We start from the raw sequence: 26,366 nt of genomic DNA, 5'->3' as shown, positions 1-26,366 counted from the left end.
TAATGACAGAACCTGTGTTAATGACAGAACCTGTGTTAGGGTGCTAAGATCTCAACATAGCATTTACACATCCCAGGTTCATTTAAGCCCTTAATTGTTTTGCCAAGGGATTAATCTTTATTGAAGTCAAGAAAAAAGAAAGAAAGAAAAAGTAAAAAGAAAGAAAGAAATCTAGAAGTTCTAATATAATTCGAATTACTGGAGTTATCAAGTTTAATTAAAAAAAATTTTTTTTAAATGTGTATTCATTTTTTGAGAGAGAGAGAGAGAGAGAGAGAGAGAGTGAGCATGAGGGGGGAGGGGAAGAGAGAGAGAGAGGCAGACACAGAATACAAAGCAGGCTCCAGGCTCTCAGCTGTCAGCACAGAGCCAGAGGCGAGGCTCCAACCCATGAACCTCCAGATGATGACCTAAGCCAAAGTCCCGCGCTTAACCGACTGAGCCACCCACACGCCCCTCAAGCTTAATTTTTAAGAATATGGGATCTCTAAGAAGCCTTTGGAGCTGTATTTGCCAAGCAAACCAATTTAAATACTCAAAGCCTCATTTTTTTTTCTGTCAAAACTATAGACTGCATAAGGGTGGGACGACTTCTAAATTTGGCAAAGCTCCCTTTCCTGGTATTCTAGAAGCAAGTATCAATCACCCCAAACAAGCAGATCGCACCAATCAGCAACCACATAATGAGTCCCACTGAAAAAACTTGAAGCTATTTCTTGTGTCAAGTTAGAAAAAGCTGGGGGAAAACATTCTTCTTTTGATTAAGCATCACAAAGGAGAATTACATTTAAGCAAATGCTTTCTGTTAACTAATTTGGAGAACACACAGGAGACTAAAATTTTTACTGAGGATATGGGAAGAAACACGGAAAGAAACATGAATGTATTTATGCATGTGCCACCCTGGGATAAGTGAATATCTATCACAGCTAAAGATGACAGTTAATATTTACAAAAGGGATATATATTTTTTAATCCAAACATCAATCCTCCAAGAGGAAAAGAAAAATACAAGTGTGATTTGACAGGCTCAAAAAACACCATTTTGATGCATTAAAAGCCTTTAATCAAGAGAGGGGCTAAATCAGGCATTCTTAATAGGGAATATCACCCTAAAGAGATCTGTTAGAATTCAAGGGGGGTGGGAGGTGAAAATTTGGATGAAAAAAAATCCAGTTTTATTTTTATTAATCTATAACTCAAACTTCATCATTTCCTTCCAATATGAATGTAGGCAACCAACAACATTATTATTAGCACTATCTATGACTTTGTCACCAACAGAAATCACAGATATTTTAATAATGTCATATTTATATGTATTGAAGATACCTAGAAATTTTCTTATCACTATTTTGAAATTATAGCAGTTTTAGTCCAACTGCTAGATCTTGTTTGTTATTAACATTCAAAGAAACGTTATTTGTGTCACAAATATTTTCTTAATATTTTGACTGTTCTAATATAATTTGTTCCCTATTTCAATATTTGACTGTTTCAAAATAATTTGTTCCCCATATAATGCTATGCATTAAAAACATTATTGCAAGCTTTTATGCATTAAAAACATAATTGCAACACTTTACTAGTCTGCAAAAGGTAATCATTTCTAGGCTAAGCCACCAGTTAGAGTTTGGAAAAATCATCAATATACCTTGTACATGTTTGTGATGAACATTTACCTGGCAGAGAAACACTTTGGAGCATTCTCTACTACTTATATGTAATTATGTACTACAGTGTGAGTTTAATGGCTCACACACTGATAAATAATAGTTCCTTGTGAACTATTTACAAATGAACATTAGCCAGGTAAGTTGTTTAAACAATAAATGCACTGCACACTGGGGGAAAACAATACTCTAACAGATTTTTTTTTACTAACTTTATACTAGGTACTCTACAAACCTGAAAAATGTTTGCCTTTATATGACACAATTTACCAAGCTAAGTGTTCAAAACAAAAGACTTAGGGAGATGAGAGTAAAGAATTTGATTTTCTAGGTTAAGAATGGAGGTCTAATTATTCTATTTTTACATCCATTTTCTGCATTGTCAAACGGTGACTACACTTGAAATACTGACATTGATGTATTATAAATACCAGACTCCTTTATTTATTCATCTATCCTGTCATTCTTTGAGCCCCACTGCATAGACAAAGTTGTATTAAAATTTGGCTCTTTGCTCACTTTATTATTATTGTGAATTCCATTTCTTGCTCCCTTTTCAATATGCAACAAATGATTCTAGTACTTTCAACACTAGATATTACTAAAAATATGCTTCTCCACTATAACTCTATGGAAGTTGTAGAAGTAGGACAACAAGACATTTGGGGCTTGTTACACAGATTATTGTCAGTGATGGTGTTTGGGGCAAAACAACTAGAGAAATGAAGTTACCATGAACTCAGATGAGAAGGCAGATTTGGGGATTGGTGACTGGACATGACTGACACATTACGTTTGAGCTGCTGGTTACATACCCAAGTGGAGATGTCAAGTATGTGGCTGCATATATGAATTCAAATTTCAAGAAAGAAGGCTAATCTAGTGACGTGAATTTGGGAGCCATTATGTAGATGGATCTGAATGAGATCGTCTGGGGAGTGGGCGTAAACATGAACAACCATAAACAAGAAGAGGCCCAAGGTAAGGACCCACAAAAAGACTGAGAAACAGCATCCAGAAAGACAGGAGGATGGCTTGGCAATGTTTCTTCCAGGTTCCTTTTCACTCCCTGGTTTGGAGGCATTATAAATGTGAGCAGTTATAGTTTAGTCCTAGAAAATGCTGTAAGGATGATGTTGCTTGGTTCAAATATGTTTAAAGATGCTGAGAAGTATACCATATGCAGTCCATTGATATTTTTCTTTGGTTTGAATTAAGACTTGCCGGCTGCAGAAAACTAAAAATACATCATGCTGAAAAATGGACACCCTGAACACTTTGTGTGTGTGTTTTTCACAGTTTTCCATGACATTTTAACTAAGTGTGGAGGATATTGTTCTTCTTTCCCTTACACTTGGTATGGCTAATGCTGAATGTGTGGGGATTATAATCATACCATGTGACAGATTGCAGTGTCACACACACAGGATTCTGCCTCCACTGCAGGGATGAACAGAAGGAAGTCATGGCTGGGAGAGAGAAACTAGTTATTCAGCTGCAAATAGCATCATAAAGGGGTAATGATAATTAAGAAAGCTACCAGGCTAAAGTAATGCTTCCCTCAGGTTCTTCATTCTTCACTATTACCTGAAAGTATGTGTCAAAGTGTGTGTGTGTGTGTGTGTGTGTGTGTGTGTGTGTGTGTGTGTGTGTTTGCGTGTGTGTGTGTAGTTCAAGGTGTCTCCATCTTTATTAAAACAGATAGTTATATTTGCAAAAAATACTCTACTTCTGTTATTCTGTGTTAAAATAGCATTCAACAAAGGCTAACTTTCAATTTAGGAAAAACTGATTTGCTTGGGAAATCAAGTAATGATACTTCTATATAGAAAATACATTTAAGAAAAACAATAGAAATCATACATTGCTTATATAAAACTGTATTTAAATTTGGAAGCCAGATACGATTGATTAGGGAAGAAGTCCCAACGTCATTGTTTAAGGTGATACTTATCTAGGATGTGTCATTGTGTGAAGTCTGTCCTTGTTCCTCTTGGGCACTGAGCTCCTTTCTCGGAGCACGTTTCTGGAGACAGATCAAGGAAGGCAAAGAAGACAAACATTACATGTCTTGGTTCTTCAAGTGCTATATAACATTAACCTTAAGACTTTTTTAAAAAAAGGGGTTTGATCGAAGAGCTAAATTTTAACTAAAATAGACTTCTGATAGTTTATGAAGTTAATTTCTTCATGCTTTCTATGTCCCCCAATTTGGAATTAATATCTTAGAGACACAGCCAAGTAAGCAGATGACTTCCCTCAGTTGTAGGGGGAAATGCCTCTCTCTGCTGCTGCTTCTCTCTCTCTCTCTCTCTCTCTCTCTCTCTCTCTCTCTCTCTCCCTGTCACTTTGTTTATATGGCTGTTTCTGTCTCTGTCTCTGTTTTGTCTCTTTCCTTCACAATCTCTCCTCATCTTTCCCCTTTTGTAGTATAAGTTGTTAGAATTAACTGATTTTTTTCTAGATAATTTTTTTCAAATGTTTACTTTTTTGAGAGAGAGAGAGAGAGAGCAAGTAGGGGAGGGACAGAGAGAGAGGGCTAGAGAGAATCTCAAGTGGGCTTTGGACTGCCAGCACACAGCCTAACGTGGGGCTCGATGAGACACTTAACCGACTGAGTCCCCCAGGTGCCCCATAATGTTTCAGATACTTTAAAGTTTTAATTCATTTCTGCATCAAACTTATTTCCAATCTCCTTTATTGCATTTTTTTCATCTCTGAATCATTCTATTTTTTTCCTTAATCTATTTATTTATTTTGAGAGAAAGTAAGCAAGCTGGAGAGGGGCAGAGAGAGAGACAGAGTTAGAGAGAGTCTCCCAAGTAGGCTCTGTGCTATCAGTGCAGAGCCTGACTCAGGGTTCAAAGCCACCAACCATGAGATCATGACCTGAGCCAAAATCAAGAGTCTGACACTTAACTAACTGAGCCATCCAGGTGCCCCTAGGTAAAATTTTTGATAGAATTTTATTGTATAAAACAAATTATACTACTTGCTCCTGAGACCAGGTACAGATACATTTCTCAGGCCTCCTTTCATACTCAGTCAAGGGAAAAAAAATTTCATATCCTGACTGATATATTTTGTGCAGTAATCGTGTGTTCTAAGTAGTGTGCAAGGGGTGATGTTTGAATTCTAAAATTTAGGTATACTGATCTGTGGATTAAAAACTAGTCACTAGACTCTCTGAACCCATATTTTCAAAATTCACTTAAATGAGTTTGTGAAAAATAGCACCTTTCATTTTATTCTTAGATATTGCTCTTAATAAATAAAATAATAAGAATAGTTGAGCCCAACACCTATGGCGTCTGTCCTTTTATGGAAATGCTCATCTTTATATATACTTTTCCAAGAAACAAAACTGAATTAACAGCAATTGATAGAAATTAGCAAGAACATCACATTGACCACATGGAATAAAACTTTTATTTCATTTCATTTCATTTCATTTCATTTCATTTCATTTCATTTCATTTCATTTTTTAAAGTATCCCTTTAATAGTCCCCTGGACTTCATGATAAAATTAGGTCAATGAAAGTGATACAGTTTAATGATGTGGTCAAAAAACCCCTGAAGAAATAAAACGTCAACAATAATTCAACTTGTGTTCAAAATTTATAGCCACCAATTTTGTGGCATTGAAGAAAATTCCGTTAAGCATTTAATACATCTCTTTTTCTCCCTGGAGGAAAACAAAGTATTTACCTCCCTTTACCATGATTAGAGAATTGTCACCTTTAAAAAACAATGTCCTTTGTCCCTAAAGCAGAAACATAACAAGAAAATCACAAAGCATGTTCTTCTGAACTCAGTAATTGATTTGGTGATCCCACCTTTACTGAGGCATTTCCTATAGGTACACAGAGGTGTACTTCTATCGAATGCTACTAGATGCCAAAAACCGAACTGTGCACTTTCCCTACTTAAACTTTTTCTTCAACAACTTATAAGAATGTTTTATTATTCTCATTTTCCAGATGAGAACACCATGTTTCAGAAAAGTTAAATGACTTGTTGATGGATGCTATAGTTTGAAGTGTTAGAGCCAGGATCTGAACCTGGATCCAAAGGTGAAGAACTATACACCATGATGAATTAGCTCTTTTTAAAAATTACATATATTTATTTGTGTATGTGTGCATACGTGCATGCATGTGTGTGTGTGTGTGTGTGTGTGTGTGTGTGTGTGCATGTGTGTGTGCGTGTTGGGTGAGGGTGGACAACCTACACAAGCCAGCCAAAAGAGCGGATGAAGGTGTGCTTTGTCCTAGATTCAGAAAACAAGACATAAGTGAGCAGAAGTGATGCTATGATCTTATGCTTGAATGCAGCTGTGCAGTTGGGTGATATTCTACTACACAGATCAGGGCAATTCCCTAGGGATAGGAGAGGAGCAAAATGGAAGGATCTCAGACCATGAAGCCTTTAAGCCACCATCTGAGGCCTGGACTCCTATTCAAAATATTTCTGAAAGTGTCGTTTACTTTAGCCTAAAGCATACGTAACTAATATAGAACTGCACAAATTAAACATTCATTAACAGGTTAAGCATTAATGATCTAAATTATAATCAAGAAATTAGGTAAATAACAAAACTTAAGAAAGTAGAAAAACAACAAAAGAGGAAATATTAATGTCATGGAAGACGAGCAAAAAGAATAGAGAAGAGCAATGAAATTAAACCCCAGTTCTATAAAAGCACCATGAATATAGACAAAATTCTGCCAAAGTGGATCAGGGAAAAGAAAAGGGTGAGAGAAAGAGAGAAGCAATAGATAGACAGACAGGTGATAGGTACATAGATAGACAGATATTGAAAAGACCATAAATATATGTAATATTGAGGATTTTAAAAACTTGTTCAAAATATCAGAACCTTTATAATAAATTTTAAAATAAAATGTTAATTTTCTAGAAAAAATATGTTAACAAAATGTATTCAATATAAACAAAAAATCTGAGTAGACCTATATCAACTAAAGAGATATAATCATTATCAAAAAGTCTACATACAGAAAAAGCAACAGGTCCAGATTGTAGTATTCCACCACGTTTTCAAGAAATAGAAAACCTTTTTCTTATAAAACTGTCCCAGTGTTTACAAAAAATTAAAGTTCACCCACTAATTTTATGGAACTAGTATGTATTTGCTAATGATTCTGCAAAGAAATAAAGCCAGAAAAATGATTAGCAATTGTCATTTTTCAAATAGACGTAAAACTACTGTGTAAAATAGCAAACTGATTCACAATGTGTTGATCCTGAGAATATTTAGATGATTTAAATTTAGAAAATACATTAATATAATATGTCAACTTGACAATGTAAAGAAAAATTTATATAAATAAATGCAGCGGTCATTTAATGAAATTCAAAACAACTTATGAAAAAAAGGAACAAAACAGTAATAGAAGGTCAATCTCTTATCCAATTGTTCATATCTGCCAAACAGCAAGCAAATTCAATGGCAGCGAAATGTTAGAACATTCCCTACTTTGGGGCTCCTGGCTGGCTCAGCCGGTTAAGTAGCCAACTCTTGATTTCGGCTCAGATCATGATCTCATGGTTCGAGACTTCGAGCCTGGCATCGGGCTTTGTGCTGATACCACAGGACCTGCTTGGGATTCTCTCTCCTCTCTCTGCCCTTTCCCTCCCTGCTCACACACACTCTCTCTCTCAAAATAAATAAACTCAAAAAATTATTTTAAAAAAGATCATTTCTTACTTTAGTTATTCCCCCACATATCTACCTCTAATCCAAGTTTAGGCTAATGAGATATAAATTAAAACTTTAGGAGGCAGCTTCCGAGAGCCCTTCCTTAACAGACATCTGGCCTGTGACTTACCACCTTTCTTTTTCTACTCTTCCCCCTTATTTCCACTGCTGATGTGGAGGCTGCTATGAACCAACGGTATCAGAGTGGGGAACTGGAAGCTCTGAGTTCTTAACAATATGTAGGACCATATGAGCCCCAAACTGCCAGTTTCCAGACTTCTTGAAATGTAAGAAATAAACTATTTTGTTTAAGCTGTTATTACCATGACTGCTTCCTCTCAACTCTATACTGGGAAGTACTGGCAAATTAATGAGAGAATAAAAAGAGATGAGATATAAATCATAAATTGACTCGAGGTGAGGAGAATTATATGATTATATACATAGAAAATCACAGAGATTTATACTGCAACATCAGTGAGTTTCAATTTCACACCCATAATATTGTCAGAAATTAAAAGGTCTGATCACACCAAGTGTTGATAGAGTCATGGAAAAATACAAACCCTCATACATTGCTAGTGGGAGTATAAATATTTTAAAACTGTTTCAGCAAGTTTATAGTTAGAATTCTTTTGGCTTTAGGCAATAGGAATCTTATCTCAAATTGGCTTAATTAACATGGACGTCTACTATCACCTGTGTACAGAGTTTAGCTGAAAACCAGGCTTATTATGATCAGAGGCTCAATGAGTCTTCAAGAAGTCAGTTCTTTCCAGTTCTGTTTCTGCCATTATTAACATACCAGCTTCTATCCCAGACTGGCCTCTCTCAGGGGCAAGAACACTGTAGTTCCTCCATGGATCTCATCCAGACACACAGTGTCTAGAAGAAAAGCAAGGACCCTATATTCCTGTGACTTCATTTTAGGAGCAAGGAAACCATTTCCAAAAGTTCATGTTTCTCTGCTCAATATTGGTCATGTGCCCATTCTCAAATCAATTATTGTCAAAGAGAATGGAATAACATAATCATTAGGCAAGGGTTTTCATACCAAAAGGATAAAGACTCAATATTCGGTAACAAGAAAATGGACAAAATTGTATGTTATATCATTACAACATCATACTACATAATAATATTAGTAAGAGTAATAGATAACATTTATTGAGCTGTTACCAAGTGCTAGGCACTCTCTTAAGTACTTGCTCAATATGTATTTGTTTTCCCACAGAGGGATGGACAAAACCCTGCAGGTGTTGGGCATTTAAATTGAGACAGCAATTTCATCCTATTTCGTACCCGTAAGATTGATGAAAATTAAAAGTTCTGGTTAATAACAAGTATTGGTAAAGATATATGTTATGTGTGAATGTACATACATATATAATGTATATAAATATATATGGAACATAAACCTCAGAAACTAGTTATAAAAGTTTAATTTTTCATATAAAATTAGAAAGCATTGGGGGGCCTGGGTGGCTCAGTTGGTTAAGCATCTGACTTCGGCTCAGATCATGATCTGTGAGTTCGAGCCCCACGTCAGGGTCTGTGCTGACAGTTCAGAGCCTGGGGCCTGCTTCGGATTCTGTGTCTCCCTCTCTCTCTGCCCCTCCCCGCTCACACACACTCTCTCTCTCACTCTCACTCTCTCTCAAAAAAATTAAACATTAAAAATTTAAAAATAAATAAATAAAACAATAAGGCATGAAGAAACTAAATACTTACCCAAGATCACAAAGCTATTAAGTGGCAGAGATAGGATTTGAGTCCAGAGAGTCTTTAAATAGCAGTTAAAATAAATAAATTAGATCTATACACATGTATCAATGTGGACAATTTTAAAGACATAATGTTGAGTAGATGGAAGCCTTTCAACATAAAACGAAATATAAGAACAGTCCATGCTTGCTAAGGGAGAGGTAGATATTATGAGTTCATTACGGAATAGGCTGTATTGAAGGTAAGGAACAAGGATGATGCCCCATAGTCATGTATACTACCATCCAAGAGGCAATCAGATACAAAGATTTCAAACAAGGTGTTTGGATCTGGAGACGTGACAGTTATCAGGTAGTAGTGGAAACTGCGAGTGGATTTAAAAAGTGCAAAGAGGGAAGTAGGAAAGAAAGAGTCCGAAGTATGGGGAGAAAGAAACCAGGAAAAGAGGCTGATAAAGACACCAGAGTAGATGTAGATGACACAGTCACATCTCAAATATGAATAAGGGCTGAGCTTCAAGAGCATCATGGACAATATTGTCAAATGCTGCAGAGAGTGGTGAAAATACTTGGCGCATCATTAAAGATATGGGAGAAACCAGTTTCCAAGGTAGTTATAGTTACAAACCTGTATCCATGCTTTGAAGAGTCGATAGGAGATAAGAAGGGTATGTAAAATGCAGCCTATTTTTTTTTTCAGAGTAGCTTGGTTAGTGAAGGGAAAGTGAATATTAGAGCATTAGCCAGAGGGAATGAAGGATTTTTTCAGTGGAGAAGACATGGTAGTACTTTTAGCTTGTGTGAAAAGTGTCAGCAGAGGGAGACATCTAAAATACTGGAAAGATAGGGAAGGGTAGGACTTACTGTAGGAACAACATCTGGAAGAAGATGGGAAGCAGTGGATCAAAAGCACAGGTGGAGAATTTAGCCTTGAATGTGAGAAATAATGAGGAAGTGAACAAGAGATCTCCCAGATGAGAAGAGAGACAGATGGAACAAAGAAAGGAGAGAAATGAGTTTTGTCCTGCTGTGTTTCCAGTCAGCTTTTCCCAGAAGAGATACTTGGCAAGGAAAACAGGAAACAGACAGGTGGTCCAAGGTCTTTTGGGTAAAGTTAATATATAGTTGCCTGATTATTCAGGTCTGAGTTTTAGGACAAAAAAAAAGTAGATTAAAAGCAATTACTGCAAATTTATGAATCACATCCAGTTGCCCAGACACCAGTCTCCTGACCTGAATTTCTCCTTCCCTTAGTGAGTGAAGCTGGAATATTGCCTATATGGAAGCCATTCTGAATTTACACCAAAAAACAAACTGAAACCAGAAAAGAGTTAAAGAAAAGTCTCACCAGATGTCAACACCAAAAGCCACCTAGTGATCATCCACACAAATCCACTCTCACTGAGGAAAAAAACAAGTCTCAAAAGGGTACATGATAGCTCCAAGGTCATCAAGTTATTGATGGGTGGATCTCATACTTTATTTTCATAAAATACATGATATATTTTATTTTTTTAATTTATTTATCATTTGCCTCCTCCCATGAGAATATGGTCTCCTGGAGAGCAGGGATTTTTGTCCCCATTGCTCACTGCTGTTGCCTCAACCCTCAAAGTGTACCTGGTGTTTAGAAGACATTTGATCATTATTTCTTAGTGAATGGATTGCATCTAACCCAGTGTACTTTCCACTCACCCATAACAATTTCAAAATGAGCACTTCAAAGTGAAACTGACCCTTGTAACAATCACCTCCATGCAAATAATTTTTATTAATTGCTTCTTCATTGGGTGGAGAAGGCTCCAGGGTACAGCAGAATTCAAATCCAAGACTGCCTGGTCTCATAGCTAAATGTTGGATGAATTTGACCCATTCAGTTAGTTCTCCCTGACAAAAATCGAAGGGGTTTTTGTGGCAATAAACAAAACAACAATAGCAAAATAAATGAAAGCCAAATCAATATTGGTGACAAACTATACAGAGTTCACACAGCAGTGACCTTCATGGTGTATTCCACATTCAAATCTTCACCCATATTTTTATGTCTATGTCCAGGTTTATGCCACCCAAGATAAATATGGTAGGAAAAACTCCCTGGGTCTGTTGCTAGGGGAGTGTTACGAAAATTGTAACTTCATATGACCCTCCTCTGCTGAAGAAAATTCCCTATTTTGGGGGTTTTGTGTGAAAAAAAAGGAGAAAGAAACACTGTTAAGTAGGCAGCTACAAAGAAGAATGTTGTTAGATGCTGGGTGATTCTAAGAGAGGTTTTCCTACTCTCTCTGAAGTGTAATCTTTTTTTTTCCTTCAGGAGTCATCTCCAGGGACAGGAAGGAGAAACACTCTGAATGAGGATGTGTCCATCTCAGGGGAAGCATATGAAACCTTAGAAGAACAGCTCACACAACAAAGCATTGATTTGTGAAATTAGGTAAGAGAATCTAATTTTATAGCTGTGAGAGATGCAACTGAGTAAAGATTCACATTCCTCAATGTTTTCTAATATCTTTGGGTAACCCAAATTCTTTTTTTTTTTTTAATTTTTTTTCAACGTTTTTATTTATTTTTGGGACAGAGAGAGACAGAGCATGAACGGGGGAGGGGCAGAGAGAGAGGGAGACACAGAATCAGAAACAGGCTCCAGGCTCCGAGCCATCAGCCCAGAGCCTGACGCGGGGCTCGAACTCCCGGACCGCGAGATCGTGACCTGGCTGAAGTCGGACGCTTAACCGACTGCACCACCCAGGCGCCCCAAGGGTAACCCAAATTCTTACCAGAAAATGTACAGATTCGTATAATCAGTACATTAAACTTTATAATACATAAAATAGGATGGCAAATAGGATACTTAGTTTCTAGAATTTTTGCAAAGATCCAAAGCCAAGAACAAATATACCTCATGTTGTATGTTCAGAAAGCCCACCACCTTCCTACCAGGAATTAGTGACAAGAGCCAGTTTAGAAAATGCCTAGTCACCAACTCTCCCCATCCCCCCATCATTATCCCAGTCAAAGAGGGGGGTTGGGTGCGGGAGAGAGGTGGTAAGTCTTCTGGAGAGAGCAGAGCTTGGGTAGGAATGAAAGTACTTCTCTTCCCTTTCTAATGCTCAGTGGGAGAACTGCAGGAGGATCACAGAAAGATTGACAGTTCCTGCCAGGGGAGCCTGGCAACCCGAATCTAGCAGGATGTGTGCGGGGCTGCAGAACACAAACATCCCCGTCTGTGCCATCGTTAATGCTGAACATAGTCAGAGAGACTGGATTTGGGAAGAGCATCTGGGAGTCTGAAGCATAGAGCCTTATTCTTTTCAGCCCTCTTCATCCAATATGAGGAAAAACAAACATGTCCCTGAAGTTGGGAAGTATACACAGACACAGTGTGGTCTTGAACTTTCTGTAACAGAAACACCTGTATTAGCAACACTTGAAGAAACTGTGGCACAGTGTCCCTGGGAGGAAAATGGTGGTAAGCCTCCTCCATCCCAATTTCCCATAATCCTCTGAAGTGTGAAGCAGACTCCAATAGTTTCCAGAACTGCATGGAAAGGCACATGAAGGGCAGAAGATGAGGGTGGACCTTGGGGCTGGTAGATAGCTGCTGGGCCAATTTCATAAGGCTCAATTTAGAGAAGGTGTGATACCCAATCTGCTGTAAAAGGAAAACTGCCCTAGGGGATGGGGTGTAACTATTTGAGTAACAGCAAGTTAACAGAGTTTCAGGGACATTGTCATGTCACCCACATTTCTGCCAAATGAAGGAAAACATTCATTTTCTTCTCAAGCCCTAATCAGCAAATAACCTGGTATCTTTGCTTTATTTTTCCATTAAAGTAGGAAAAGAAAAGACTCTCTTTATTGCTATAATAGGTAAGATAGTACAGGACCCAGAAGCAGATAGACAAAGAACACAAAAGGCCTAAAGAAGGGAAAGGTCAAGTAAAACTTTAGGATCACTGAAAAGAAATAAGCAATTCTCAGAGTGCTGAGTAATTTATGGGAAAAATCTTGCCAGTAATTTCAGAGAAAACAAACCTCCTTAAGGAGCACTGTTGATAAAGTCTTGGTACACAAGCAGAAAAGAAGGGTTGTCTATAACTAATAATAAGGGCTGAAATACAAATAAACAACAACCCAAAGTAGATAGGTATGGGAAAAGAATAGTGCAGGAAACACCAAGAAGATTTGGATAGTCTATGAAGAAAAAATCAGGATGGGTCCATGGCAGATTGTATTTTCCAAAGAGGAACACCACCACAGAGTCCATCCCCCATTCTCCATTTATAATGACATTGACGATCCTTCCATCAAGCAATAGAATCTCTGTCCCCAACCCTTGGACCCAGGTAGACATTTATGACTGATTTGTTCAACGGAACACAACAGAAGTAAGGCTGTATGGCTTCTAAGTCTAGATTATAAAAATTCTCTATTCTTTTACCTTCTTCTCTTGGACGCTTGCTCTGTACATCCAGACACCTTGATATGAGGAGGCCAAAAGGAAGCCTCTGGAAAGGCCCGTAAGAGGGGACCCATGCAGAGAGGAACTGAATCCCCAGGCACTCATCCTTCACCACGCTCCAGCTGATAGCCAACATCCAATTGCCAGCCACATGAGTGAGCCATTCATGGAGTGAATCACCCAATGTCCAATTGAGCTGATGCTACATGAAATGGAGATAAACCTTTCCCACTATACGCTGCCCAGACTGCAGATTCTGTGCAAATAAGTGGTAGTTGTTTTAAGCCACTAAGTTTGCCAGGGAGGAATGGGCAACAAATAACCAAAGCAAGACCAGGAAGGAAGGGGATTATTTACCTTGCCAAAGCTGAGTTTCCACAGGTCCTTTGGAAGGAAGAATTGAAAGTTTCTATCAGTACTGCATTTTGTATAATAATACAAATATGACAAATATGTGATTTCTATAATTTATTATCTCCTTAACGGTGTATGTGTAGAGAATTCTCACTTCGTTATATAGGTTTAGGTGTTAATAAATCTCTTGGCAGTTTTTATTAACTTTTGAATTAAACTTTAAGTATTATTTTAGTTCACTATACAGAATGTTCAGCTTCAAATACTAGTAGTGGTTATAAGCTGTTGCCCCAAAAGGGGTACAGCACATAAACAATACTCTACAAAATGTGATTTACTCAGGCTACTTTTTAATTAGGTGAATAACATGCTATAGTTATAAAGATCGTCATGTGGGAAAAAGAATGCTTCCTGAAATATTTTCCCCAAATCTGAGTGGTAAATTTATAAAAAGTATAATCCAGACTCTCTGTGTAACAATAGAAAACATAAGGATCCATTAAGTGTGTGTTTGTAAAATATACATAGCACATAATTTTTTCATTTAACAGTACTCCGGCAAAGATTTTGGAGAAACTGGCTGCCAACATAAGACTAGACATAGAAGGGGCGCCTGGGTGGCTTGGTCGGTTAAGCGTCTGACTTCGCCTCAGGTCATGATCTCACAGTCCGTGAGTTCGAGCCCCACATCGGGCTCTGTGCTGACAGCTCAGAGCCTGGAGCCTGTTTCAGATTCTGTGTCTCCCTCTCTCTCTGCCCCTCCCCTGTTCATGCTCTGTCTCTCTGTCTCAAAAATAAAAAAATAAACGTTAAAAAAAAAAAGACTAGACATAGAAGATACAGAGGTGAACAAAACACATTGGTCCCTGATGAGATACTAATATGGTAAGTATATATATGTGTGTGATATACTTATATAAGTATACACACACACATGTGTATATGTGTGTGTGTGTGTGTGTGTGTGTGTGTGTGTGTGTGTGTGTATCAGAATGTTGAGAGGTATAGAAAATAAATTGAAGTAGGTAAAAGAGATAGCAGGCCAAGGTGGGATGGGGGTGGGTAAGCATGGTTGCTATTTTATATAGGATGATCAGGAAAACCCTCCTGATGCACTAGCATTTAAGCAAAAAGTAAATCAGATAGCTACCTGGAAGAAGCACATTTCATGTTAAGCGAACAGCGAATGGAAACCCCATGAGATGAGAACAATCTTAGTGCATTCAGAGGACTTGAAGACACGATCAGGCTGCCACAGAGCAAGCAAAGTGCTAGTGGAATGATAAGCAGTACTGGGAATAGGAAACAGGTTGTGGAGGGACATGGAATATTATAGAGACACTGGAAAGGTTTTAGCTTTTATTGAGTGATTATAATTAGATATAGATATAGATACAGATATAGATATAGATATAGATATAGATATAGATATAGATATATATCATGAACTGAATGCTTGGGTCTCCCCGAAAATTAATACATTGCAGCCCTAATTTGGAGATGGAGCTTTGAGGAAGTAGTTAGCATTAGATAAGGTTAGGAGGGCAGAGCTCTTATGATAGAATTACTAGTCTTATAAGAAAAGCAAGAGATCAATTTCTCTTTCTCTGAATTCATGTACCAAGAAAAGGCCATGTGAGGACTCAGCAAGAAGGCAGCTGTCTACAAGCCAGGAAGAGAACCCTCACCAAAACTCAACCCTCCTGGCACTCTGATCATGAACTTCTGGACTCCAAAACTGTGAAAATAGATCTCTGTTTAGCTAAAAAAAAAAAAAAAAAAAAAAAGATTTGTTTAGCCACCAAATCTGTGCTATTTAGTGATGGCAGCTTGGACTAAGACAATATGGCTATTGCCACAGTGACGTATAGGACAACTACAATGTCAATCGGCTTAAAAAAAATTAACATTTATTTATCTTTGAGACACAGAGAGAGAGAGACAGAGCGTGAGCAGAGGAGGGGTAGAGAGAGAAGGAGACACAGGATCTGAAACAGGCTACAGGCAGTGAGCTGTCAGGACAGAGCCCAGCACAGGGCTTGAACCCATCAACTGTGAGATCATGACCTGAGCCGAAGTCAGGTCCTTAACCGATTGAGCAACCCAGGTGCCCTCAATGTCAACCGGTTTTAAGTCAAGACTGAAATCCAATTTTCTTTCAAAATATCCTCCTCTTCATTCTCCTCTCAATTCCCCTGTCCACTTCTACTAGCTTTTGGGTAACAACGGTGCTAATTGCATAGTTCTCTGTGTGAGATCGCCTAGTGATTGGTTTCAATCACAACTTTTCCAGTTGTATTTCTAAAATGCAATTTTTATGAAATATGAGCAAAAACATGAACTTTGGGAAGTATGCCTCTCTGCTGACTGAAATGTCTTTTGTTAAAGTCTTTTGCAAACTGTGTCACAAAAATTAAAATAAAAGATGTTCTCTAATATGCATATTACAGTTATATTGGCACGGTTTTATAGATTGCTCTGGCTCTAAGAGGAAAACAATATTCTTTTTAATTTTTTAAAATGTTTTATTTATTTTTTAGAGAGAGAGAGAGAGAGAGAGAGGATGAGCTGGGCAGGGGCAGAGAGAGGGAGACAGAATCCGCAAAGCAGACTTCAGGCTCTGAGCTGTCAGCACATAGGCTTGAACCTGTGAATCACGAGATCATGACCTGAGCCGAAGTACAATGCCCAACAGACTGAGCCACCCAGGTGCCCCAAAACACTATTCTTCTATTCGAATGAGAGATTCTTGTCCATTATATGGAAATCCTTCTGCCTATAGTTATTTATTTATTTGTTTGCTTACTAATTAATTAATTATCCTTTGGTTAAAATAGATGGGGTTTCTGACTGTTCTTTTCAGGCTTTAGCTATCTGATTTCATATAGAATCGACTATTAGGCAGAGTTGAATTTAGCCTGCCAGCACAGGCTCTCATGAGTAGATGACTGTTTTTAGCTTCTCCTGGCCACATTTCATGTTCAGGTAGTTTCTCCTGAGCTCTTTAGAAGTCCCAGACCATCTTTGTGGTTATTGCTATGCTGGTTTTCTCCACATTTCTGTTTTCGTGTTTTTCAGGAGTGCTCAGACACCACATAATGGCAAATCTTTTAAGAGACTGAGACTCCTTTCCTTTCCTGGAGCACCTCTATTTCTCATTTCCTTCATCTTTGTCCCTGTCCCTTGTGCCACTTATCTTAGCACTTCCTCCTCCCCTCCTCCCCCTCGTCCTCCTCCTCCTCCTCTTACCCCTCCCTCTGTCACACCACCCTTCCTCCTCCTCTTCAGTCCTGTCCAGCATTTGTATTCAGGCTCCCTGGCTCACGTTTTTTCTAGATCTCTAAGGGATTTTCACCAAGTTTCTGCACAATGGGTGGGACTGTTTATCATTTCTCAGTCAAGACTCTTTCTGGGAGAAGAAATAATTACCTTCTTGGCATTTATCTCCAGTAAACAAACACACAAGAAGCAAGCAAACCAACAAGCCCTAGCACTGGGGGGCTTTCTTCTCCCTGTCTTTAAGACTTATCTAGTGGTAATGGACCAGACATCACAATGGGCAGAAATGGTGCTTTGGACCCCTCTTTTTTTTTATGTTTATTTATTTGTTTATTTTGAGAGAGAGTGCTTATGTGTGAGTGGGGGAGGGGCAGAGAGAGAGAGAGAGTGAGAGAGAGAGAGAGAGAGAGAGAGAGAGAGAGAGAATACCAAGCAGGCTACTTGCTGTCAGTGCAGAGTCCAACACAGGGCTCGAACTCACAAACCACGAGATCATGCCTGAGCCAAAATCAAGAGTCGGTTGCTTAACAGACTGAGCCTCCCAGGTGCCCCTTGGATCTCTGCTCTTTCACTCTTAACTATGAGGATAGGTTCTGTAAGAAATCTGCAGTGTCTTCAAACTCAAAGGGCAGGGATTTTATGAGTTATCATCTGGGCTCACAATAGAATTCTAAGAATGACATAACATATCATTTGGGGGAAAAATGAACTTGTCTTATAAAGAACGTGGCTCACCTTATGCAGCACTTCCTCCACAGATAGAAATGTGGTATTTATGTCCTAGGAAAAACAAGGCCACAAAAATAAAGTGAATTGACAATATTGTAGGGATTCAAAAAATACATTTTTTCCAACTTTGTTTAGATTCTCCATCTTTCACGGCAGCTTTGGTTTTTATGCTTATGAGTCATAGTAAGAAAATTTCAAAACAAAGCTGACAGGATTTATGGAAATTTCATTCCATTATTTTTAAAGGAAACACTTTCATTGGAGGAAGGTAGGCATTCATCCCTCTCATATGTCACTACTTCGATTGCATTGGGCACCATAGGAAAAATGTTCATCTGGTTGTTTACAGAGAAGCAAGTAATCCTGTTAAGTTTAGACTAGAAAATTTTAAAGAGTCATATCATTCTGAACTTTAGAGTCAAAGATCTGGCTTTATATCGTGTTCCCTGTGTAGCCACAGACAACTTACTTAAACTCGTTTAGACTGAGCTTTCCTATCTAGAAAAACCAAAATATCTGTGCCTACCTCTTAGGGTTATTGTAAGAATTAAAGGAGGCAATGACATATAAAGCACATTTAGCAGCACATCTGGCACACAGTAAATGCTCAGTAAATACTAGATAATATTATTAGAATTGTAACTGTTATGGTCATTTTGCAGTTCCATTTTCTATGACTCATTCATAGTATACTAGTGTACTTTGCTCTATTACTAACTGGAAACCTCAGTCAATTCACTTGTTTTCCTCATCCTTCATTCATAGCCTTCTAAATGAGATTTCCTTTACATATAGTGGGTTATAATAGCTACTTAACCCTCAATAAGTTATTTTTAGATCAGCATTTTGTTGTCCAAATGATAACATTCAACAATAGAGGTTCTGTGACATGCTAGTTCTACGGTCTAATTTAGCAAAGAAACTCCAGGGTGCCATGGTTCTGCTCCTTTTCCATTGCCACACAAACATATTCTCTGTGATTACTGTTGATGATATCCAGAATCTGTATTCAATGAATACACAATGACAGTAACTCATAATATACAACCTCTTATAACTCATAGTTTTGACCTTAGTAATTTACAGATAAAAATAGTTGTCTAGTTTTTGGGGAAGAGAGAGAGAGAAAGAGAGAGAGCTTGAGCAGGGGAGAGGCAGACAGACAGGGAGAGAGGGAATCTTAACCAGACCCCACGCCCATTGCAGAGCCCCATGTGGGCTCAATCTCACGACCCTGAGATCATGACCTGAGCCTAAATCAGGAGTCAGACACTTAAGTGACTGAGCTACCCAGGCACCCCCAAAACTGTCTTTCTATCTCTGTCCCTTCTAATAATTAAGACCTTCATGTATGTAAGTTTTTAATGAAATCCAGTTGTTAGTGTTCTGCTAACTAGAAATTAATTATGAACATATTTTTTCCTTATTCTTAAGATAATGAAACTGAGACTGAATTTGACTGAGTTTAAAAGTGTCTTGAAAAAAAAAGTATCTTGACCAAACAAAAATCAGAAAGTAGTAACAGGTGAAACCAGGATTCAACATTGGTCTGTCAAATACAAAGGAACTGGCTTTAACCATCACACATGACTATACAGTATATGGGTCACTGCTAAGGAAGATTTTTTAGGCAGCCATTATAGGCAAAGTTATTCCCCAAAATGAACAATACCCAACTGTGGTGTATGTGGTATTGCTTTCCTTTTCCCATGCATTATTCAGGTGGTTGTTGACCCATAGGGGCTACACCTGTTACTCTACAGACAGCTTACAAATCTTACAGTATAAATAATAGAAGAGCTTGATGGATTCTTGTGAATTTACACACCATGCCAAGTTTCCAGCAACCTCACTCTACCAGTTTCTGTGTTAGTTGACACAGGGTGGAATATTTACACTGCTGATTTCTTGGAGAGGTAATAAGAGCTGTGTGGCAATAAAGGATCACTTAGCTCATCTATTGGCTGGAACTTACATTCTAAAAATGTAAGCTAGATGCATTCTTAAAAAATAATCTTCAAATCATCCCAGCTGCGTCTGATATACGGAGAAACCGCAGGAGGTTGTATGTGTTCAAGTGGCTGCAGATATTTGCTGGGGGTGTTTTTATGCATGTGTGTGCAAGGCTCCAGAGCAAATGCAGTTTGTCTTCCAAAAATGGCATTTTACAGCTTTACATGAACTTGGTGTGCATTGAGGCATCTTTTGTGCTTCATGTTTAGTATTTAGATACAGAAATACTGAAAGATGTGATGCAGTTATTTATAAATGACTGATTTGCTAAAATAATTTTGGATGCACACAAGAAATACTGCTTTCTCTAAATTGTGTCCGATTTTCACTATCTTCGGATTACACTTGCAGAGCACAGTCTCAATAGCTTCTCTACACACACACACACACACACACACACACACACACACACGGGTACATACACGTATAACTCTTGGGATCCTTGGTTAAGCAGTAGAGAGTAGTGATTTGGCTCTCCTGCAGTAGAGCTTCTTTGCTGAACATCTCAGATCCTAGCCCTTGGGTGTCCCATTCTTGGAATTCCTTCCCAGAGCAGTTCAAACTTCTTGATGTGGTGCTAGTTGGGAACATGCCAGACTTAGTGCATGATTAAAATGAGATGGTCCAAATCTGTTATTGTCAATTACTGATAATATCATCAAGACAAGTCTTTGTTTAGAGCTTTGGAACTTTTATCTGATGCATCAAGATGAACTGATAGAATTGTGATAAATTTATCTCTACTAATTCATTAAATAATACTCATGTGCTATATTCATATTTTGATGATTTCTTACTGAAGTTTAAATGAATGTATTTATTTACATCAGAAAAAAATGTATAACATGGTCTTCCCCACTTTGATTTGCCAATGAAAATGCCCCATCCAAAATCATTCCTTTCTGTAATTTTCTATCTCAGCTCCGTATTCATTCATCACACTTTGTAATTATTTATCTTTTTTATATCAGCTTCATAGAGCACAGATCTTGGCTATTTTTTTTTTACCAACAGATCAAGCACTCTGAGTAGCAAATGAAGTCCTTCTTTAAATATTTATTGAATGAATAGGGCACCTGGGTGGCTCAGTCAGTTAAGCATCTGACTTTCAGCTCAGGTCATGATCCCACTGTTCGTGGGTTTGGGCACCGTGTTGGGCTCTGTGCTGACAGCTTGGAGCCTGGAGCCTGCTTCAGATTCTGTGTCTGCCTCTCTCTCTGTCCCTCCCCTGCTCACACTGTCTTCTCTCTCAAAAATGAATAAACATTAAAACAATTTTTTAAAATATTTATTGAATGAGTGAAGTAATTAAATAAAAGACAGGTATTAATAACTTAAGTGGTCATCTTTTTAGCTTTATAAAATACTTTTTGAGAGGGCAAAAAGGACACTGACTCTAGAATATTTAAAAATACTTTTCCACAGACAACCAAGCTGAGAATGGTAGACTTTGGGTGGAAATATTAAGAAAAGGAGGAAGGGAGTCTGAGTAAGTACAGGAATTACATTTGCTTTAATCTAGCCTTAGTATATTAAGTTAAAATTCCATGGTGAGTTGGGGACAGGATAATCTTAATGTTAAAAAAAAAAGGCAGTTTTGCCAAATTTAGGCCAGACTCTAGAACAACTATGAACAATAGCAAAATCCTTGATCCGATATTGGCCTTGAGTTGTTTTCTCCTCTGTGAATCTTGTCCTCTCATAGCATCTTGAGATTCTAAGCAGGTCTCAGTCACCTAGGTAAGTACTAATGAAAGAATCAAAGTGGTGCCTCTTGATTGTCACATCTAGGCTATTGACTTCAGAGTCAATACTAATGAAAAACAGGTGGAAAGAAAGCTACTGGGCAAAGTGAACTATACTAATCTTACTCAGGACAAATATGAGCCTGCTCATCATGCAAGTAAATGGCCATCTTACATGTATTTATGTAAAAGGATATTTAAGGTTCTTTGTGTGTGTGTATGTGTGTGTGTGTGTGTGTGTGTGTGTGTGTGTGTGTGTGTGTGTGTATTTGCAAACAATGTAGATAGATGGACAGACTGACAGAAACAGGTATCAAATACTTTAAATTTACCAATATATCACAGTATTATTTATGCTAAACAATTAGGCACAAAGTGATTTTTCAAGAATCTGAAAATGGCTCAGTGACTTATGACACACCCTCATGATAGAATATTTTTATAGAAGGATCTCATTTCCCTCAATCCTCATGCTCCCACACTCACTTCAGAGATGATGTTCCATCATTTCCACCCTTTGGTGTATAAGAGAACCTCTGCCCCACCTCTCCATGTGTTATTATTCAAGGTTGAAAGAGTTGCTAAACTTACTGGTAAATGGCTGATCTTCATCAGTTCACATTTTCACTAGCGTGGAATTACTTTACCTCACAAGTGGGGACACTGACTTTTAGGCTTTTATTTCATTCTTTACCTTTTCCTTGGGCTGTCCTCCTTGGGATCTGAAAGGAAGTTAGTGGGATCCTTACTATTTTTCCATGTGAAAGCATAGGATCCAGGTCCTGCATTTCAGAATATATGTCTTAAAATCTTAAAGGACAGTGCTCTCTTTAGCAGCACACACCCGAAAATTGAAACAATACAGAGATTAGCATGGCCCCTGCATAAGGATGACATGCAAAGTCGTGAAGTGTTCCATGTTTGGGGGTGGACTAGATAAAGATTAAGAATATACTTATCATGATGAGCACTGGGTCATGCATAAAACGTTGAGTCATACGGTACACCTGAAACTAATACGACACTGTATGTTAATTATACTTTAATCTAATTTTATTTTTCTACATTTTTTAATGTTTATTTATTCTTGACAGATAGACAGAACGTGAGTGGGGGAGGGACAGAGAGAGAGGGAGACACAGAATCTGAAGCAGGCTCCAGGCTCTGAGCTGTCAGCACAGAGCCTGATGCGGGGCTTGAACTCACAAGATATGAGATCATGACCTGAGCCGAAGCCGGATGCTTAACTTACTGGGCCACCCAGGCACCCCAACTTTAATTTTAAAAATCTGATAGAACAAATGCTCCCTGTTAATTTCTTCATTTTTAAGGTTGTAGTTATTTGTGGACTTCTATTTTTCAAACAACTTTTTAAGTAACTTTATTGTGTTCCTCAAATATCTAAGTGGATCTTAATTGGTTTGTGCAATAAATTTATAGAAAAATAGACATAGTATTGCCATCTGTATAACATCAAGAACTTTTATCCACAACCATGGGATGTTTCTCTATTTGTCTTTTATTAGAGTACTAATTTTTCCCAAGGAGAGTATGAGGCAATTATAGTAAATAGGAAGATTTAGTATGGCTTGTTTGTTAGGATTCTTCTTGGGGCATCTTTGTCTTCAGAGATAAGGATGCTCCTTTTCTCTGGCATAGGAAGGGCACCTCTTACCTGAGAATTTTATGATCTGTTTCAATAGAGAAAGATTGGGGGGAAGATCAGAGTGACCTTTCTGCTTCTGCCATTTTCTCAAACTCCTTCAGCTTAAAATATTCAATATGCCAAAGTGCCATATTTGGGGTTAGCATGTCCTGAACTCCATCAAGTAAAAAGGGAAATCCTCAAATATTAATTATATGTATATGCTTCAAGAATGCTATAGTTCAGTTCTGAAAGATTTTCAAAATGAAGAGAAATACAATATTCTCTGCAAATAATTTCTATTTTCTGGTTCAAATCTAATGATTTTCAAAGTATATCTTTTACTTAGAGTTGCACCAGTAGAAAACTGAGGGAAAAAAAGTATTGATAATGAGCAAAAAATTAGTAATATAATTTAATTTACTAGGAAAGTGACTCTAAGGAAAACAAAGCAATCTATATCAGACTGATCACAAAGAATAAACCCCATGTGTTTCATGCTTAATTCTTTAGGACCTAAATTTTGATTATGGAAGATTCTCATAGAAAACATTATATGATGAGAGAAAGAAAGAAAAAAAACAAGAGACTTTCCTTTTCAACTCTCTTCCTTCCTATCCACTCTCCCAAACATTACGTGATAGCTGAGTCTTGCCAGTATAATTCTACTTAATCATTTTTATGAGAATTAAGTTGCCAAGTTTTTCATCAAACATCAACTACATATTGGAGAAATACAGACTTTGCGTCACATTTTATTTAGTGTTCGACTAAAAAAAAAGATTAAATAAAGACTGAATTTATACATGTAAAGCAAATGGAAGAAATGGGGTTATTTTTCTGATAGTCTGTGCTGACATTAAATTTAACCTTGTGGAGAAAATAAAACTTAACCTTGGGGATACCTGGAATGAAGTATTTTATGATGGAAAGTAATTGAGAAATTAGCCCCAATTTTTCACTTCACTTAGAGTAAATAATACCTATTTCATTTCAAGCCAAAAAAAAAAAAAAAAAAAAAGAAAGGTTTTATGCTAAAGAAAAAAAAACTACAGAAGAAAATAAACACAAGCACATTAGGAGTTGGGGAACTTATTCACACTTATTTTTTAAAAGGGCTTGTTGGAAAACACAAATTTGGATCACAATCTCCATTGAGTAACATAGTTCTATAGCTAGATCACTGTTATCTGTGATTCTAATCTGGGATAACCTGACAGTGTAACCATGCCTAAGAGATCTCTTTTGTTCAACAGCATTTTGTTAACCAGCTGTCTTTTTGAGGTAGAAAACTGAATTTGTTAATATAAATAACACACAGGGAGGATATGAACAGTCAAAACAGTGTAAAAGGCCTCAATCTAATTTTTATCTTCCTGTCATCCTGGGTGGGTTCCCTGAGAGACAATACTCAAGAGCGCAGAGGGAAAACTCTTACAGGATATTTTACCCTTACAATTTATAGTAAGTTGTTTTTTGACAGCTAGCTTAGGGCTTTGCCCCTCCTCTTCTAAGGAATCACGCAAAGAATGTGTGAGCCTAGGAGTCTAAGGCAGTATTTTTCTTAAACTGATGATGAACACAGCCAAAACTGAAACCCAAGGTCACAGATAATGGAAAACACACCATAGGCATTTTCATTGCCTTTATGTTTTTAATGATGTCTTCATTGGCTCTTATTGGGTTTTTGTTTTGTTTTCTTTTTACAGTCGCTTATGTTTCCTGCTCTTTGCCGATTGCTTTCAGGCTGGCACTATAGCACTTCCATAAAATATCTTAACGGCCCCCTGCAGGGCTTCTGTAGCGAAGGGTCTGCTAATGTTTCCATTATGACCCTTGTCTCAGAGATCTTTACATCACAGTCATCTTAATTTGCATTAGACCATGGGGAACATGTCACATAGGTCAGTCTTGGGAGCGATATTTTTTCGTACACTTGAAAAAAATGATGGTATAAATTCCCCAGCAGTTGTATAGCTCTGGAGCACTGAATCTAGTTACAGTAGCATTTACTGGGGTTTTAGCTGAGTAACTTCCATAAAAGTTAATTGAAATTATCTGAATGAAGCCTCAGGTGATGCTTTGGAAATAGAGACTAACCTTGTAATTGCCTTGTTCTCCTTTCACCTTCTTCTCTTGTCTTAAATAAGTAGTGCTGCAGCTGATTGAGCTAGAATGTCATCTTATAGATGAAGGTGGAATGACCTATTAATTAAAAACAAATTGTATCTTAGTTTAATAAAGGCTTCCAATATAAATATAAGACATTGTTTTGAAATGTCAGAGTGACCTAGGATAGTGATAATAGAAAGATGCAAATGCCCAAGGCAATGCGCTCTCCGGGAACAGATGCTCTGTCCCGGTATGGGGGTGTCACACTTGTGGAATCAAAGAGAATTAAATACCACTTTGCGAAATGCTTGTGATCTATTTTCTTGTTATAAAATGTGATGAGTATTCCAAAAATTTTATTTAAATCCTGAGTCAAAGAGTCAAGAAAAAAAATAATCAAGAAATGAATAGAAAAATATAAGGGAAAGATTCTAGTAATACCCAAATATGTAGATTGTTTAAAAACTTTTAGACATTTGGCATTCATTTAGTCTTTAAATCTTTATAACAATCTTTTGAATCATGCAAGAGATTCCCATTTTCAAGATAAGTAAACAGATTATTGACTGACAGCGTGTATTTTTCATACAGACCTGGACTTAAATTCTTCCTTACCATTTATTAAGTGAAAGTTTGGGGCAAGTTACTCAATTTCATCAATTATGAACTTGCACATGGGCAATGTAGTGTTACTGTTACAGGACTGTTGGGGGCCAATGAGATTCATGCATTATCTTCACACAATCCTAGCACAAAGAAGGCACTTACACTGTTCTTTCTCGTACTTTTTTTCTTTGAGAAGATGCGGACTGACTTAACAACACAGATGGTTAATAGCAAAGACAAAATTAAAATATGAGTGGTTTGACTTTTGACCTGATTTTGTTATACTCTATACCTTGTTCTTCGATAA

The 26,366-nt window shown here is 37.5% G+C and overlaps 1 long non-coding RNA gene and 1 other non-coding gene across 2 annotated transcripts; one reads left to right on the top strand and one right to left on the bottom strand.

The window, feature by feature from the left end:
- Positions 1–3,537: 3,537 nt before the first annotated feature.
- LOC121026892 (uncharacterized) lies at positions 3,538–25,545 on the bottom strand. The gene is made up of 3 exons (XR_005788487.1): positions 25,442–25,545; positions 17,945–17,989; positions 3,538–3,699 (listed from the first exon to the last, which is right to left on the bottom strand). It is a non-coding gene; the product is annotated as an uncharacterized LOC121026892 (long non-coding RNA).
- On the top strand, positions 22,518–22,621 carry LOC121040154 (U6 spliceosomal RNA). Its single transcript, XR_005795149.1, has one exon. It is a non-coding gene; the product is annotated as a U6 spliceosomal RNA (small nuclear RNA).
- Positions 25,546–26,366: the final 821 nt, after the last annotated feature.

The sequence above is a fragment of the Herpailurus yagouaroundi genome, unplaced genomic scaffold (assembly GCF_014898765.1).
Source record: "Herpailurus yagouaroundi ecotype Mexico unplaced genomic scaffold, PumYag 28, whole genome shotgun sequence".
Lineage (NCBI taxonomy): Eukaryota > Metazoa > Chordata > Mammalia > Carnivora > Felidae > Herpailurus > Herpailurus yagouaroundi.
The sequence above is the reverse complement of the archived record's forward strand: the minus strand, read 5'-3'. Positions and strand labels throughout refer to the sequence as shown.